Source organism: Neolamprologus brichardi, chromosome 17 (assembly GCF_056152115.1).
Source record: "Neolamprologus brichardi isolate AB-2024 chromosome 17, ASM5615211v1, whole genome shotgun sequence".
Lineage (NCBI taxonomy): Eukaryota > Metazoa > Chordata > Actinopteri > Cichliformes > Cichlidae > Neolamprologus > Neolamprologus brichardi.
In genome coordinates, this window is record NC_142120.1 from 29,563,580 (window position 1) to 29,578,005 (window position 14,426).

Consider the following 14,426-nt stretch of genomic DNA (forward strand, 5'->3'; position numbering starts at 1 on the left):
TGGTTGGAAAGACAGTTTGACGTCTCGCTTGGCATCATGGGATACGACTGTCACCTGACGATGCTGCCACCACGGAGATAACCTTCAGGGTGACAGTCGAGACAAAGACACACACACACACACACACACACACACACACACACACACACACACACACACACACACACACATACAGAAGAATGTATATGGACAAACACACACACACACAAACGGAGGCACATACATGCATGACTGCACAAATGCGTATAGCAGACTCCACCTGCTGAGCTAACCACAGTGGGACTGTTCCTAATTAGTGCTAATCAATATGTTGATTGATACTTTCTCTTGAAAGAAATTGTTCAACCTCCAACAAAGAGAGGGCACGGCAGCATATTTTAATTCATTTCCTAATCTGAATCAGGGGCACGATAAAAAAGGTTTCTATCATCCTGCAGCATCTCTTTGAATGAAGTCAGGACAGGATGATTTTAATGTGGAAACTCTGGAAAAATGATTTGTTTTGACATGGCAACATGGGACATTTTCATATCTTATTTTTTCAGCTTTTGTAGTTTCACAGGGACTGTGTAAAACCACATATATAAGGTACCAGTGATTTTAAAAGCAATTTTTAAATAAAGGAGCTTTTATAGGATAAATGTTTGTTTTGGCATCAACTAGAGCATAGGTGTCAAACTCTGGCCCGCGGGCCAAATTTGGCCCGCAGCCTAATTACATTTGGCCCGCGAAGCCATACCAAATTACTATTAGAGCTGGCCTACTGGTATTATACAGCTAATATATATATTGTTTAGTATTAAGCTTTGCTTGATCCATATTCAGTTTTCCAGCAAAACGTATTTGAGTCCATAAGAAAAGATTCATTCTTATATCTGGAGGAAGATTTTTTTTTCAATAAATATTAATGTTAGCCCGCGACTTTGTTCCAGTTTTGAATTTTGGCCCACTGTGTATTTGAGTTTGACACCCCTGCCATAAGTCATTGTTGATTTTGTCTTCACTCTCCATTCCCTGCCAAGCTGCACCTGTGATTCTGCGGCTGCTCGCTGATGAGCTGACAGATAAGATCTTTTCTTATCCTCTGCATCCTTACCCTATCACCTCTGCCTCCCACAGGGCGCCAGCCTGCCCTGTTGAAACATTATTTTTTTTCAGTGTTTCAACTGAAAAAATAGAATGCATTGACCCAAAGTAGAATGCCTTTGATCCAAAGTAGAATGCCTTTGATCCCTTGTGATGTCATCATCTTGCTGAGAGAAAAAACCCTTAAATAGGAGCTTTGCTCTGTTAAACTTTGCTGCTCAACGGACCTTGACCTGACAGTAAGCAAACCCTTTTGGAGAGTTTTGAGAGAATTTCGCGTTACTTAGCAATTCACTGACCAAGCCGACACATTTCACCATGTCAGCTAACCCATCCTTCCGCTCAAATGAGCTTGGAATAGTTAAAGGGAGCATTTTGGGAAACCACTACAAGGTAGAGGCTTTCCTTGGAGAAGGGGGCTTTGGTATTGTAGCCAAATGTTGTGATACCATGACCAACCGAGCTGTGGCTATTAAAGTGAACAAGAGCCGCCCTGATATTCTGCAACAGGCAAAACTGGAAATTTTCATCCTGGAGCAGCTGAGAAGGTTGGATCCAGATGCCGCCAACATTGTTAAATGGAACGGCTTTTTCCACGACGGAGAGCGGGTTTGCTTAAAGTTCGAACTCCTTGATCAATGCCTGTGGGACTATATAGGGGACCGGAAAAACCAGGGTCTCCCCATAAGTGAAGTCAGGCCAATTTTAGGTCAGCTCACTAATGCTCTGTCCCACCTGGGTTCTGTGGGAATAGTGCACGCTGACCTCAAACCTGGAAACATCATGGTTGTAAACCGCCATGAGTCTCCCATCAAAGTCAAACTTATAGACTTTGGCCTCGCATGTCCTGCGTCTGCAGTGATGCCTGGTGACCGTGTGGGGACGGTTGGTTATAGTGCACCTGAAGTTATGCTTGGCCTTCCTTACAATGAAGCAAGTGACATGTGGTCTCTGGGGCTGGTAGCTGTGGAGCTTGGTACAGGGGTGCCACTCTACCCTGGAAATGAAGACTATGATGTTTTGAAATTCATCATAGAGACTCAGGGTCAGCCACCAGATCATGTTCTAGACTCTGGCGTGTACACTGAAGACTATTTCATTGAAGACAACGACAACCAACAACGCTGGACATTTAAGACTGACCAACAATTTCAGTACGAGACAGGATATGAGTCCCTGGAGACAAGATAAATAAAACTGACGCGTCTCGATGACCTCGAACAAGTAATAATGTTTAGAAGAGGACCTGAAAATGGCCAACGTTTGTTTGTAAGCTTAATTAAACAGATGTTGGCCTTGGATGCAAACCAGCGCATAACACCGTCGGAGGTTCTCCGGCATCCCTTTTTCAACCCTAAGAGTCCCCCTTGCATTGACATGAGTGCTGAAAGACCACAAAACCCTGTGGTCTTTCAACACCCTTCAAACTTGAAATGCAAGAGATCAGAGAAAATCAACTGCAGTTTTCAAAACTCGGTTGAATTTTCTCAGCAAGTATTCGTCCACACGTCAGCCAGCCCATCCTTCAGCTCAGATGAGGTTGAAATAGTTGAAGGGAGCATTTTGGGAAACCACTACAAGGTAGAGGCTTTCCTCAGAGAAGGGGGCTTTGGTATTGTAGCCAAATGCCGTGATACCAAAACCAACCAAGCTGTGGCTATTAAGGTGAACAAGAGCCGCCCTGATATTCTGCAACAGGCAAAAAAGGAAATTTTCATCCTGGAGCAGCTGCGAAGGTTGGATCCAGATGCCGCCAACATTGTTCAATGGAACGGCTTTTTCCTTGACAGAGAGCGGGTTTGCCTGAAATTTGAACTCCTAGATCAATGCATGTGGGACTACATACGGGACCCGAATAACCGGCGTCTCCCCATAAGCGAAGTCAGGCCAATTTTAGGTCAACTCACTAATGCTCTGTCCCACCTGGGTTCTTTGGGAATAGTGCACGCTGACCTCAAACCTGGAAACATCATGGTTGTAAATCGCTATGAGTGTCCAGTCAAAGTCAGACTTATAGACTTTGGCCTCGCATGTCCTGCGTCTGCAGTGATGCCTGGTGACCGTGTGGGGACAGTTGGTTATAGTGCACCTGAGGTTATGCTTGGCCTTCCTTATAACGAAGCATGTGACATGTGGTCTCTGGGGCTGGTGGCTGTTGAGCTTGTTACAGGGGTGCCACTCTACCCTGGAAAAAAATATTATGATGTTTTGAAATTCATCATAGAGACTCAGGGTCAGCCACCAGATCATGTTCTCGATCCTGGCGTGTACACTGAAGACTATTTCACAACAGACAACTACAACTACAACCAACAACGCTGGACATTTAAGACCGCCCAACAATTTAAATACGAGACAGGATATGAATCTTTGGAGACAAGATACATAAAACTTAAACGTCTGGATGACCTCGAACAAATAATGATGTTTAGACGAGGACCAGAAGATGGCCAACGCTTATTTGTCAGCCTAATTAAAAAGATGTTGGCCTTGGATGCACACCAGCGGATAACACCCTCTCAGGTTCTACGGCATCCCTTTTTCAACCCTGGCCTCTCCAACAGGTTCCCAAGTATCAACATTGAAAAACCATACAGAGTCAATCTCCAGCATTGCATCTTCCACCCTGGACAAAAGTGATAAAAACACAAACTGGGGTTGGAAAAGGATATTAACAGCAAATTACACTGGAAATATTAATTAAGCTGCTCCAATAATTATCACTTTGGCTTTTTTTTTTTAATTTTCACTCCCCCCACCCCAACCAGTCGCAGCAGATGACTGTCCCTTCTTGAGCCTGGTTCTGTCGAAGGTTTCTTCCTTTTTAAAGGGAGTTTTTCCTTCCCACTGTCGCTAAATGCTTGCTCATAGGGAATCTTCTGATTGCTGGGGTGGCCAAAACTCTAGGGGAACTAGAAATTCTTGTGAAAATTTAAAAAAAAAAAAAGCCTACCAATATTCAAAGCAGAGCAGCGGACACCTTACCATCACATCAGTCCTTTAATCCGACCTAAAACACCATGTTTACAGAAATAAATTCCATACAAATTGGAAATAAATTGTTGTTTTTGATTGTTTATAAATATATAGTGCTACTCTTCAGCCTCCTAGTAGACATACCTGTGTTATAAATGTGAAACTCCTCCGATTTTCAGAAAAGTTTACCTCTGACCTTGAAGTCAAGGTCACTGAGATTTAAGCTTCACAGAGATTTTCAGTAGATGCAACCATGGTATTGATTTGAAAAATCTACACAATCACAAACTTGGATGTCCACAGCGCCTCGGCATATACCAAAGATTAAGAGGTGGTTTTTTCTAGGTTTTTATAAAGATTACAAAACACAAATAACAAAAATGCCAACGCTGTTGTCATTTTTGACAACGCTATTTTGATGTTGTCTAATGTAGTGCAAAAAAACAAAACAAACCCAAAAATTAATAAATAAAGTAAATAAGGTATATACTACATAGTATACAAAATTTTAGTGGTCCACAATGGGGTCAATGAACAGAATGAAGGAAGTAAGTCTTTTATATGACAATGGTGTGAAAAAGCGTTGTCCTATTTATTTGTATGTTTGTCACAGTTAAACATTTCAGATCATCAAACATTTTTTTTCTTTTTTATGTAAAAAGAAAAATCCTTTAACTGTCCAGTTTTCTTGATGTTATGATGCTTCTACCACTGGTTTGTCATTAATAAATCAGACTTTGGCTGCTGCAGCAGAAAAAGACAAAGAGAAAATGTAATCACACAATCAGAGGTGCAGATTTACACTTTACCTGAAACAGAGCAAAAGTGCTTTTTAAATAGGTTAATGAATATTAAGTAATATAGGCTAGATGTCTGGACATTACTAGTTTCTTTGGGCCTTCTGGGCCATTAGTCCTCTGGCTTATTGCCAGTTACCAGCCAAATAGCTTGTGTATTTTATTATCTTAGTGTGTTAAAGATTCTAGTTCTTATTCTGGTCAAACTATGCTTCATTACTTGTTTACAGCACAGCTACAGTTCCAGGTGACTTCAAGTCAAAAGGATACTACATGTCAATGGCCAGCAGCCTGTATTCAGTTTGAATATTGCAGTAAATGTACCTGGATCTGTTTCTATTGGGTTGTGAATTTGGTCTCACTGTTACATCCAACTTTTAGAGTGGGATAAAGACAAAAAGAAACAAGAGAGAATGGATTTGTAGTTAGAAATCGAAAGTTGCTTCTGTTTTGCCCACACACATTGATGATGATTTCACATCACTAAGCAGGTTATCAAATGTGGACAGAATGTTAGCAGAATCTTATAATTCTCATAAGATTCTGTTTTTGTGTCATTCAATACAATGTGTTTATGTGTGACATACTGATATGAATCATAGTATCTTATGGAATTCCAAAAACGGCTGCCAGGACAGCTGCCACCACACTGATGTGACACACTACAAATCAACTCTTTGATGCTCTGTGCTGAGTCTGCACAATAACCTGCACTTAAACATTCATTTAATATCACGTACACATATACAGATACTGTCCCTCAAGAAGACACTGAGAATAAATAAAGAATAACATTGAGACTGTAACTTTGTCATAGGTGTCAAACTCTGGCCCGCTCTTACTATTAGAGCTGGCCTACTGGTATTATACAGCTAATATATATATATTGTTTAGTATTAAGCTTTGCTTGATCCATATTCATTTTTCCAGCAAAACTTATTTGAGTCCATAAGAAAAGATTCATTCTTATATCTGGAGGAAGATTTTTTTTCAATAAATACTAATGTTAGCCCGCGACTTTGTTCCAGTTTTGAATTTTGGCCCACTGTGTATTTGAGTTTGACACCCCTGAACTAGAGTATCAAGTATTTCAACTAGTATTGATACCAACCACTAAATTTCTAGTATTATGATGTTCCTACTGCAAAATACTGAGTATGAGTGTCTGGCACTGGAACATTGGCAGCATATTCTTTGGGTTCTGTGTGTTATTAAGTGGGGTTGTCATTTATCAGATTTGCTCCATCACATCCTGCAAATTCTCCACTGGACTGGGAGCTGTTGGGTTTGGAGGTCAGGCTGGTTGTTGTGTCCTTCTGACTGCCCCTGAATAGTTCTTGTGGTGTGTCCCAGAGATGAAAAAAATGAAGGTGATGTGTCAAAACCACTGTTGCTCTAATGGCCACAAGGGATTTAATCCCTTCCCCATGTTAAAATGTTACTGTATGAAAAAGCATGCTTATAGCCTAGTACATTGGACATTTTTGGGCAGTAAAGATAGCTTTCTCGTTTTTAACTCTGAGTGGGGTGATTTAAAATATCTCTTTTTAATTTAGATACTGGCTGGCTGGTTTCCTGTCTGGTGGGCCTCTGCTTCATTAATTTGGGTCATTAAATTCAATTGTTGTGTTTGTGTTGTTTGTGTTTTGGGGATACTTAAATTTAGTGCATTTTCTGCCGAATATTATGGCTTGCTGTTTGGTACAGAGGATCCAAGAAGTCTGTGCTTTAGTGAGTAAAATTCTGTTTTTTTTTAGTCCATTACTAGTTCAAATAGATATGTGCATGTGTATCTGTGAGTGTGTGTTTGTGTCACACACTTTATATTTGCATCTTGCTAACCAACTTAGCTAGCATTAGCTAACAACTTAGAGTGTCACCGTTTCACCAAAATAAAAAATGGCCTAATAACCAGTGGGTTATATGACAGTGGCCAAGTTCTGTCTGTGGTTTCAGCCCATTGTCCTATTGGTAAGACAACTGCTGCCATGGATGAGGGGTATGCTTTGTCTGCTGTAATGTTTACGTGGGTGGTACGTCTCAAAATAACAACAACAAAATGATGAAGATGCAGGCAGTTTCCTAGCAATCTTATTAATGTTAGTCTGGTTTTAATCTTGTAGTTCAATATTGAATTAAAGTATTAGTGCAGGTAGAGACCAGAAAGATACTTTAAGATACTTCCTTGTTTCCCAAAGGGTCACCACAGCGTGTGACCTGCATATTCACACACTGTGAATATGTGGGTATTTTATATTATTGTCACTGTCATGTGTTCAGACTCCTGCTGAGCTTTGTTGTTACTTTAGAAAATCAGCAATGAAACAACTTAAATATGGAAAGCGTTTGCATTACCCACTAAAGATGCTTACAAAGTTAAATGGTAATAATGATCGTTGTGATGAGCTGACTTGTCTTAAAATTCTTAAGCATGGGTCTGTGGTTTCCTGCATCCACTTTTTACACTGGTGTCAGCTCTTGGTTCTCCAATAATGGCCATGTTTTTGCTAACCTGTCTGTGTGGCTGAAGCCACTAGCAGCTGCCTGGGAAGAAGCAGGTTAACCACATCTGCGTGAGTGTATATGTGGATGCATGTGAACGTAAACGTTGCTACTGAGTGCAGTTAGCTGTTTCTTAGGCAATCCAACTGTTCATACTCTTTGTCCAATTGCAGTCTTTATAAAAAGGAGTTTGATCCTGAAAATGCAGATGCACGTCCCCTCAGACGGTGAGGGGCAGACTGATTCAGAGGCAAAAAAAAAGTTGTTGTAAGAGTTTCAATTCGATTACACATGATCTTTGACTACCCTCTTGTTTTCTTATCACATCATATTAGACTTGCAGTATGTTTCCTCTTTCTTTTTTTGTTCTGTCAAGCTGTGATGAATTTTCTTCTTGTCTGGTGTGTTTAGTTCCATCTGTATTTCTGTCATGTGGATTTTCCCGTCACGCTGACAGGTTATCATCTGACCTTTTGTCCCAAACTCTGATAATTTCCCCTTTTCGCACCATTTGTGACAGAACAATCAGTACAGTAGGAGTTCTTTAATTGGCACAACTGGGTTTTTGAACAAGCAGCTTTTATTTCAGTATTACTGTGCCTGTGAGGAGGTGACTGACTTTTTCAACCAGCATTGTTTAATTGATGCTAAAAATTGACATTCTCACCCCCGAATTTGCATGAACTCTGTTTCACCGAATGATTTAGCAGATAATAAACATTAGTTAAATTTTTCACTATATTCATGTCAGATAACCGCAGAATCCTAAACAAAGCATCAATGCATTTGTTTGAATCTCTTTAGAGACCTTACAGCTGCAGTCAATTCATTTTAAACAGTTAAAGTTTCATCAGGTGTTAATGTAACTGATTTATGCGCTGTTAATTTTAGCAGCTAGGATAATTAGAATTGTAAATGTGTTATTCTTTAGCTAACACACACACACACACACTCTCACACATGGGTTATTGTCCCGAGGGGCGAACAGAAGTCCTTAAACAGAAGGTTTAGGAAGCCCCGTCGTTTTCCTGCAGAGCTGCACTGTCATGTAGATGCACCCCAATGATCATCTCTCCCATTCAGCACGCTGTCTTTGTTTTAAGTCCCCGGCCTTTGTGTTCACATGTGCATATGTGTGTGTGTGAGAGAGAGAGAGTGAGTCAGTGTGGGTGAGTAAGTAGGTAAGTATCCCTTCCAGCATTTCCTGTCTTAGAAGCTCAGGCGGCGTTAACCAGGGTTAGCTGCAGCTTTAGCACCTGCTGTCACTGCTGCAGTCCCACTCACTTGTCCAGACACAATGCGTTTAGCTTGGAGATTTGTGCTAGTAATCTGTGTTAAGAGCATTAGCTCGGCCCTGGGTGGGGTAATAGATTGCTAGAAAGTAGCAGACAATAACCAGGAACTGCCATTAATTGAGTTGGTAAGACCAAGTAAAGCAAAGCCTGAGGTTTTCTGGATAAAACTCATGTAGGACAAGGAATGTTTGTCTAGGTGAAAAATTTATGAAACTTGGAGCCTGCGTTGTAAGTGAATGTCACGGTCCTAATCAGTGAAACAACGGAGGAAAGTGGACTTCATCAGCTTATCCAAAATCCCGGAAACAGAGGTCATTAACAGAGATTTTGATGACTGTGGTTTTTCTTTAATAATGTGGACATGTGTTACTCAAATGTGCGTTTCATCAGTTTTGACAATGATGTTTTTAGCTTGTTTGCATGCACTGCAAAAGCTGTACGGTTAAATAATCCCATAATTATTCAGAGTGAATAACATCATCTACTCATCATAATATCATAACACTGTAATCATGACATATCTTCCTCTTCAGTTGACCACATATAGTGTGAAAAAGTATTTGCTCACTTTCTAATTCTAATTTGTTTGTGGCCTATTTGGCATGCTTAAATGTTTCTGATTATCAAACAATTTTCAATATTAGAGAAAGACAACCTGAGTAAACAGTAAATGCAGTTTTAAATGGTGATTTTACTTTAGGGAAAAGCTATCCAAACCTACCCGACCCTATATTAAAAAGTAATACCTCCCTTGTTAAATAAATGAACTGAGACTAACCACAGTTTTTGGAGAGCCGAGCTCATTTCCAGTAGCCAAACACAGGTCTGATTATTGCCAGACCGGTTGAATCAAGAAATTACTTCAATTGAACCTGTCTGACAAAATAGGCTGAAAGATCTCAAAATGCAACACATCCTGCCACGATCTAAATAAAGTCAAGAACAGATGAGAAACAAAGTCACTGGCATCTATCAGTCTGGAAAGCGTTACAAAGCCATTTCTAAGGCTTTGGGCCTCCAGTGAACCAAGATGAGAACCATTACCCACAAAATGAGAAAACTTGGAACAGTGGTGAACCCTCCCAGGAGTGGACAGACTACCAAAATTACTCTAAGACTGCATCAATGAGGCCACAAAAGAACCTAGAACAAAACCTACAGAACAGCAGACCTCACTTGCCTGCAGTTGGTCAGAGTTCATGAAACAACAATAAGAAAGAGACTGGGCACAAATAGCTTCCATTGAAGAATTCCAAGTGTTATTATTATTATTAGTGGCACAGTGGCAAACATTATAATTGGGTGGTGGTCTCATAAGCATTAAGGATCGTATTAAAATATTATCAGGGCTCGCAAAATTTCAAAATCCCTGGTAGCCCTTCGGGCAGGGACTCTTCAGTTTTTGGTAGCCCCAAATAAATTTAAGTAGCCCGAATAAAAAAGAGAGCAATTTTTTGATTGATGTTTTGTTTCCTGTTTTGTTTCCGTTACAATATTATACATTAAAGTATAATATTGTAACGGAAACAAAACATTAATCAAAAAATTGTTGAAACACAAATTACAACATTGTATAAAAATTACAATCATCAACTCAAATACTTGGTTCTAATTGAACAGAAATTTCTATGAACTTGTAAGAACTGTGTAGGACATGAATCAGTCTGTGTCAGATCCTGAATTTGAAATTTCCACTGAAGTCACGGGTAAGAGGCAAGTGGAACCAAGATCTAGGCCATTGGCTTTTTGAAGTTTGCAAAGACTGCTAAATTGTGCCAGTGGTAGTTCACTCTTTGCAACATAGTACGCTGTTTTAAACTGATTTTCAGGTTTATTTTTAGTATGTTATTTGCAATTGGTGTTTGTTCTGGGAAAGATATCGCAGACTGAGCAATAATGCATTTCTAATGGGGGCCTTTCTTAAAATTACTGGTCCCAGTAACAAAGGCGCTAGTCGACTCAGAAATTGAGGGAAAACCAACAACACACCCGGCAGAACATTATGTTATTTACACGGTTGCACATAAGTGATCCGCATGTGCGCATTCGCTGTCAAAATAAAAGACGCGCACCAGATAAGACGTTGCAGCGCGCGTTTGCGTCCATATAAAAGGCACTGTTTTTGTCCGCTAGAGTGGAATTTTCACTTTCTGCACAGACGCACAGAGATGTGGTGCACATTCTGCACCACATCTCTGTGCGTTCATCATTTGTTTGAAGCCAGCTCACCTCCTGCAACCACTTTTCCGAGAATACGCGCTTCTTTTGTGGTTCGGACTCCTTCCAAAGTAATTGCTTAAAGGAGCTTCTTCGACATCTTTAAGAGTTCTAAACAAATGTCTGTCCTCCTCCAGAAAATCTTATGTACGCAAACACGCGTTGCAACTTCTTATCTTGTGCCCTCTTTTTATTTTGACAGCGAATGCGCACCTGCGGACCACTTTTGTGCACCTCTGGTTATTTAGCTCGTCATATTGCAGCCACAGAAATTATTTTGTCCAAGAAACCATAAAGCTGCACTTTCTTTTTGCCTTATAGTCTGATTTGTCATAACCTTTCCGTTTTGTCACTTCTTCACCCTGACCTGTCTTATCTGGCTCAGCAGAACTAAAATATATAGCCTGCTGCTTTTACACAGGCACTCACATAACGCTCAGCGATTCTCTGCGCGATCAACCTCTCACATGTTTAAGCTTGCTGCGGGAGATTTCACTTGTCATGTTTGCATAGTAAGCTAACGATTGATAAGACGATGTCAGAGGAATTGGTGCGCAAATTATCATCACTCACCAATCAGTGCTGTCGCTCTCTATACACAGTTCGCGCGATTGCAAAGTGAAAGCAAAAAACAAGCGCAAATTCAAACGCGATTTCAATATGTCACATATTGACAGTGACTCACCGATGCCAATGACATAATTACCCAGCTACATTTCTGAAAGAATGCAAAAGCATTGACATATATTTTTCCTTCCTATAACAGCCTGACGGGCAGGGCAGAGATAGATTTTGGTAGCCCGACTGGAAAAATCGCTAGCCCCGGGACGTCGGGCTAGCGATTTTGCAAGCCCTGATTATAATCGTAGATGCTTATAATGGCATGGCCAAAGCTTTAAATATTGAAGGTGGGGCTAAGGAGTATGCTAAGAGGCATCGCGCATACACCGCTCTGGCTGGTGAGCACTGGTCTTCAAACCTTCTGTTTGTTTGGGGCAGCCAATCTGAAGAAAGTAAAGGGTGGAAAGAGCTTAAATCGTAACTTCAGCCAATGCAGGAACTGGGTGCCAAGCTGAGACCCAGTATAAGGTAAAGAAGGATCATTACAAAATGTGAGTCATGGAGAGCTACTCTAATAGTCCAAGAATAAAAACATGTAGTTGGAAATGAGGATAATTGGTCCCCTTTAATCCAAGTGCTTTTGTTGCCTAAATCAAGCTAAAAGGTAGAATAAAGGATCCAATGCTCTCAGTGTACCACAGCTATCTTCCTTTAAAATTTTCACAGTAACTATATAGTCTTTGATCAAACAAAAACTGGCACATTGAAGTTGACAATTTTCCCATCAAAGGTGAGCATTTGTTTGGCCTTGACTGTGGCCTTTCAGTAAATGGTATGTTAATTTCATCGGGAAAATGAAACTCTGTACACTCAGTGCAGCAGTGCAACCTTGAGTTGTTTTTATACATTTTTAAAAACACTTTATAACATACAATGAAAGCTGTATGTGTTTGTAGGATGAATCATATTGTTCTTCCACTGATTAGCATCCGTTCCTGCTCTAGTAAGAAATATTATGATCACTGGTCTTCTGCGGTCCACTGCTTTGACTGACACACATACACAGACCTCTCGGCGGGTGCCAACAGCGGGACCAGGTAATGATGGCTATTTCAGTTTCTCTACTCCTGATGTTCACTGGCAGCGTCACACTGAGACAGATTATCTCCTTTCCTCTGCCTTGGTTCGGTATCAGTTGTATGCCACTCAGCTATGAGGATAGGATCCTCACATATACACAGAAGTATACACATACGCAGCAGCATAGATGAGTAGAGGAGGCAGTGCAAGAAAAGAACAAACACAATTTGGGGGAAACTGGGCAGTGAACTTAAAAAAGCAGAAAAAAGGGATAACGTAAAGAAAGTAAACACAACAAAAAAGATACAAAGATACAAAGCCAAATAAGCAAAAAAAAGAAAAAAGAAAAAGAGAGAGATATAAACTAACCGGCATCAGCTTGCAGCAAATCGCCACAAAGACATTGAAATCTAGTGGAACTCTTTGGCTCAGTGAAGGAAAGAAGAAGCATCAGCAAAAGATGAGGTGCTGCGCCTTGGTAACTGAAAAGGTTGTCATAGAAACTTGTGGTGAGAGAGAAGCATCTGAGAGCATCTGTTGGTGTAGCAAACAAAAGTAAACTAAAGATGAAACTGATATCTTTGCTGACAGCTATAAATATCTCCTTATCGGGCTTGTACCTGAAAGGGTTCACTGCCCATTCAGATAAGAAAAAGAGTAACAAAAAACAGCCTTGATACATAAATGCATGTGTACCATTTTATTTTTTTAATGCAATTTGTTTTAATCACCGTTAATTATACCCGAGGATGCTCTTTGTACTGTTACTCCTACTGTAATAAAATACTATTTGACGTGAGGCTGACAGAGAAAGAGGGAACGAAAGAGACTTTCCATGTTTCCCGCTGAACTGGAGGAACTGCACCGTGTCTCGGTGTGTAAAAGACACAAGACTAATCACTCTCATTGTGGCCTATTTCCATGGTAACTCTGCACCCAGTGGTAATTTAGCCTCACTAGCTAAAGACACAGAGCGAGTCATTATCTTAGCGCCAGGCTAGGGCCCCCCATTTAAAGATTCACACCATGAATGAACAATTAGAGACCAGATTGCTGGCCCAAGTGGCGGCGAAAGGAGACCGGGCCAGTATGTGGTCACCCCTTTGGTTGTCTGTTCATCCATCCTTCCTGCTATCCAGCAAAGGTCTTGTTACTTCAACAGTATATGACACAAGCATTCATTTTCTCATCCTCCGAACGTCTGAGCTCAAGGACAAACAATCATCCTTGCTCAGAGTAGATAAGTGTAAATGGTGCAGACAATAATATATATAATACGTAGCGCAGAAGAAGAAGTAGAAAATGTGGCACTCATGGCCTGAGTGATAGAATAACTATGCATTCCTCTCTGGCCAATGCATTATGACATTCACCTTTTTAGCGCTCCATGCTGTAGGCTCTCTGCCTGAGAACACTGCTTTCATTAAAATGAATAAGACGGTAGCATTTACTTATTCACTGGTTAAGTGGTGTTCTCGTTAAAAATGTGCACGTGGTTGTTGAATCAAAAGTGGATGCTGAAAAGGAAGACTGCTGTTTGTATCTCGTGTTGACTGTGATCTTCTCCTAACCTCAGCCGAGCGCTTGAAAGCCCGAGTTTGCTTGAAGCTTGTTTGTGTAAACTGTTGAGCAAACGCGTCTGAGGGGTCACGGTGGCAGGACGACATGAATCATAGTAATGTGAATATCGCTGCAGAGGTTTCAAACTTACTCACATTTTCGAGCATCTTTATCTCCTCTTATCTACATATTTTTATGTGAAACAGAATATGCGAGGCTTGATTGAATTGCTGACAAGCAGATGTGGCTTAGCAGACCTTCCTCACCTGTGTGGTTAGAGCAGCAGGAGGATAATGCTTAAATTAAAAAAGTTTTAGCTTTTGAAATCCAAGAACATTCTCCTAAATTGCTG

General features: G+C 40.6%; 1 pseudogene; it reads left to right on the forward strand.

Moving 5' to 3' along the window:
* The first annotated feature begins 1,209 nt into the window (after positions 1-1,209).
* Positions 1,210-4,139, forward strand: LOC148097976 (uncharacterized; annotated as a pseudogene).
* The last annotated feature ends 10,287 nt before the right edge of the window (positions 4,140-14,426 follow it).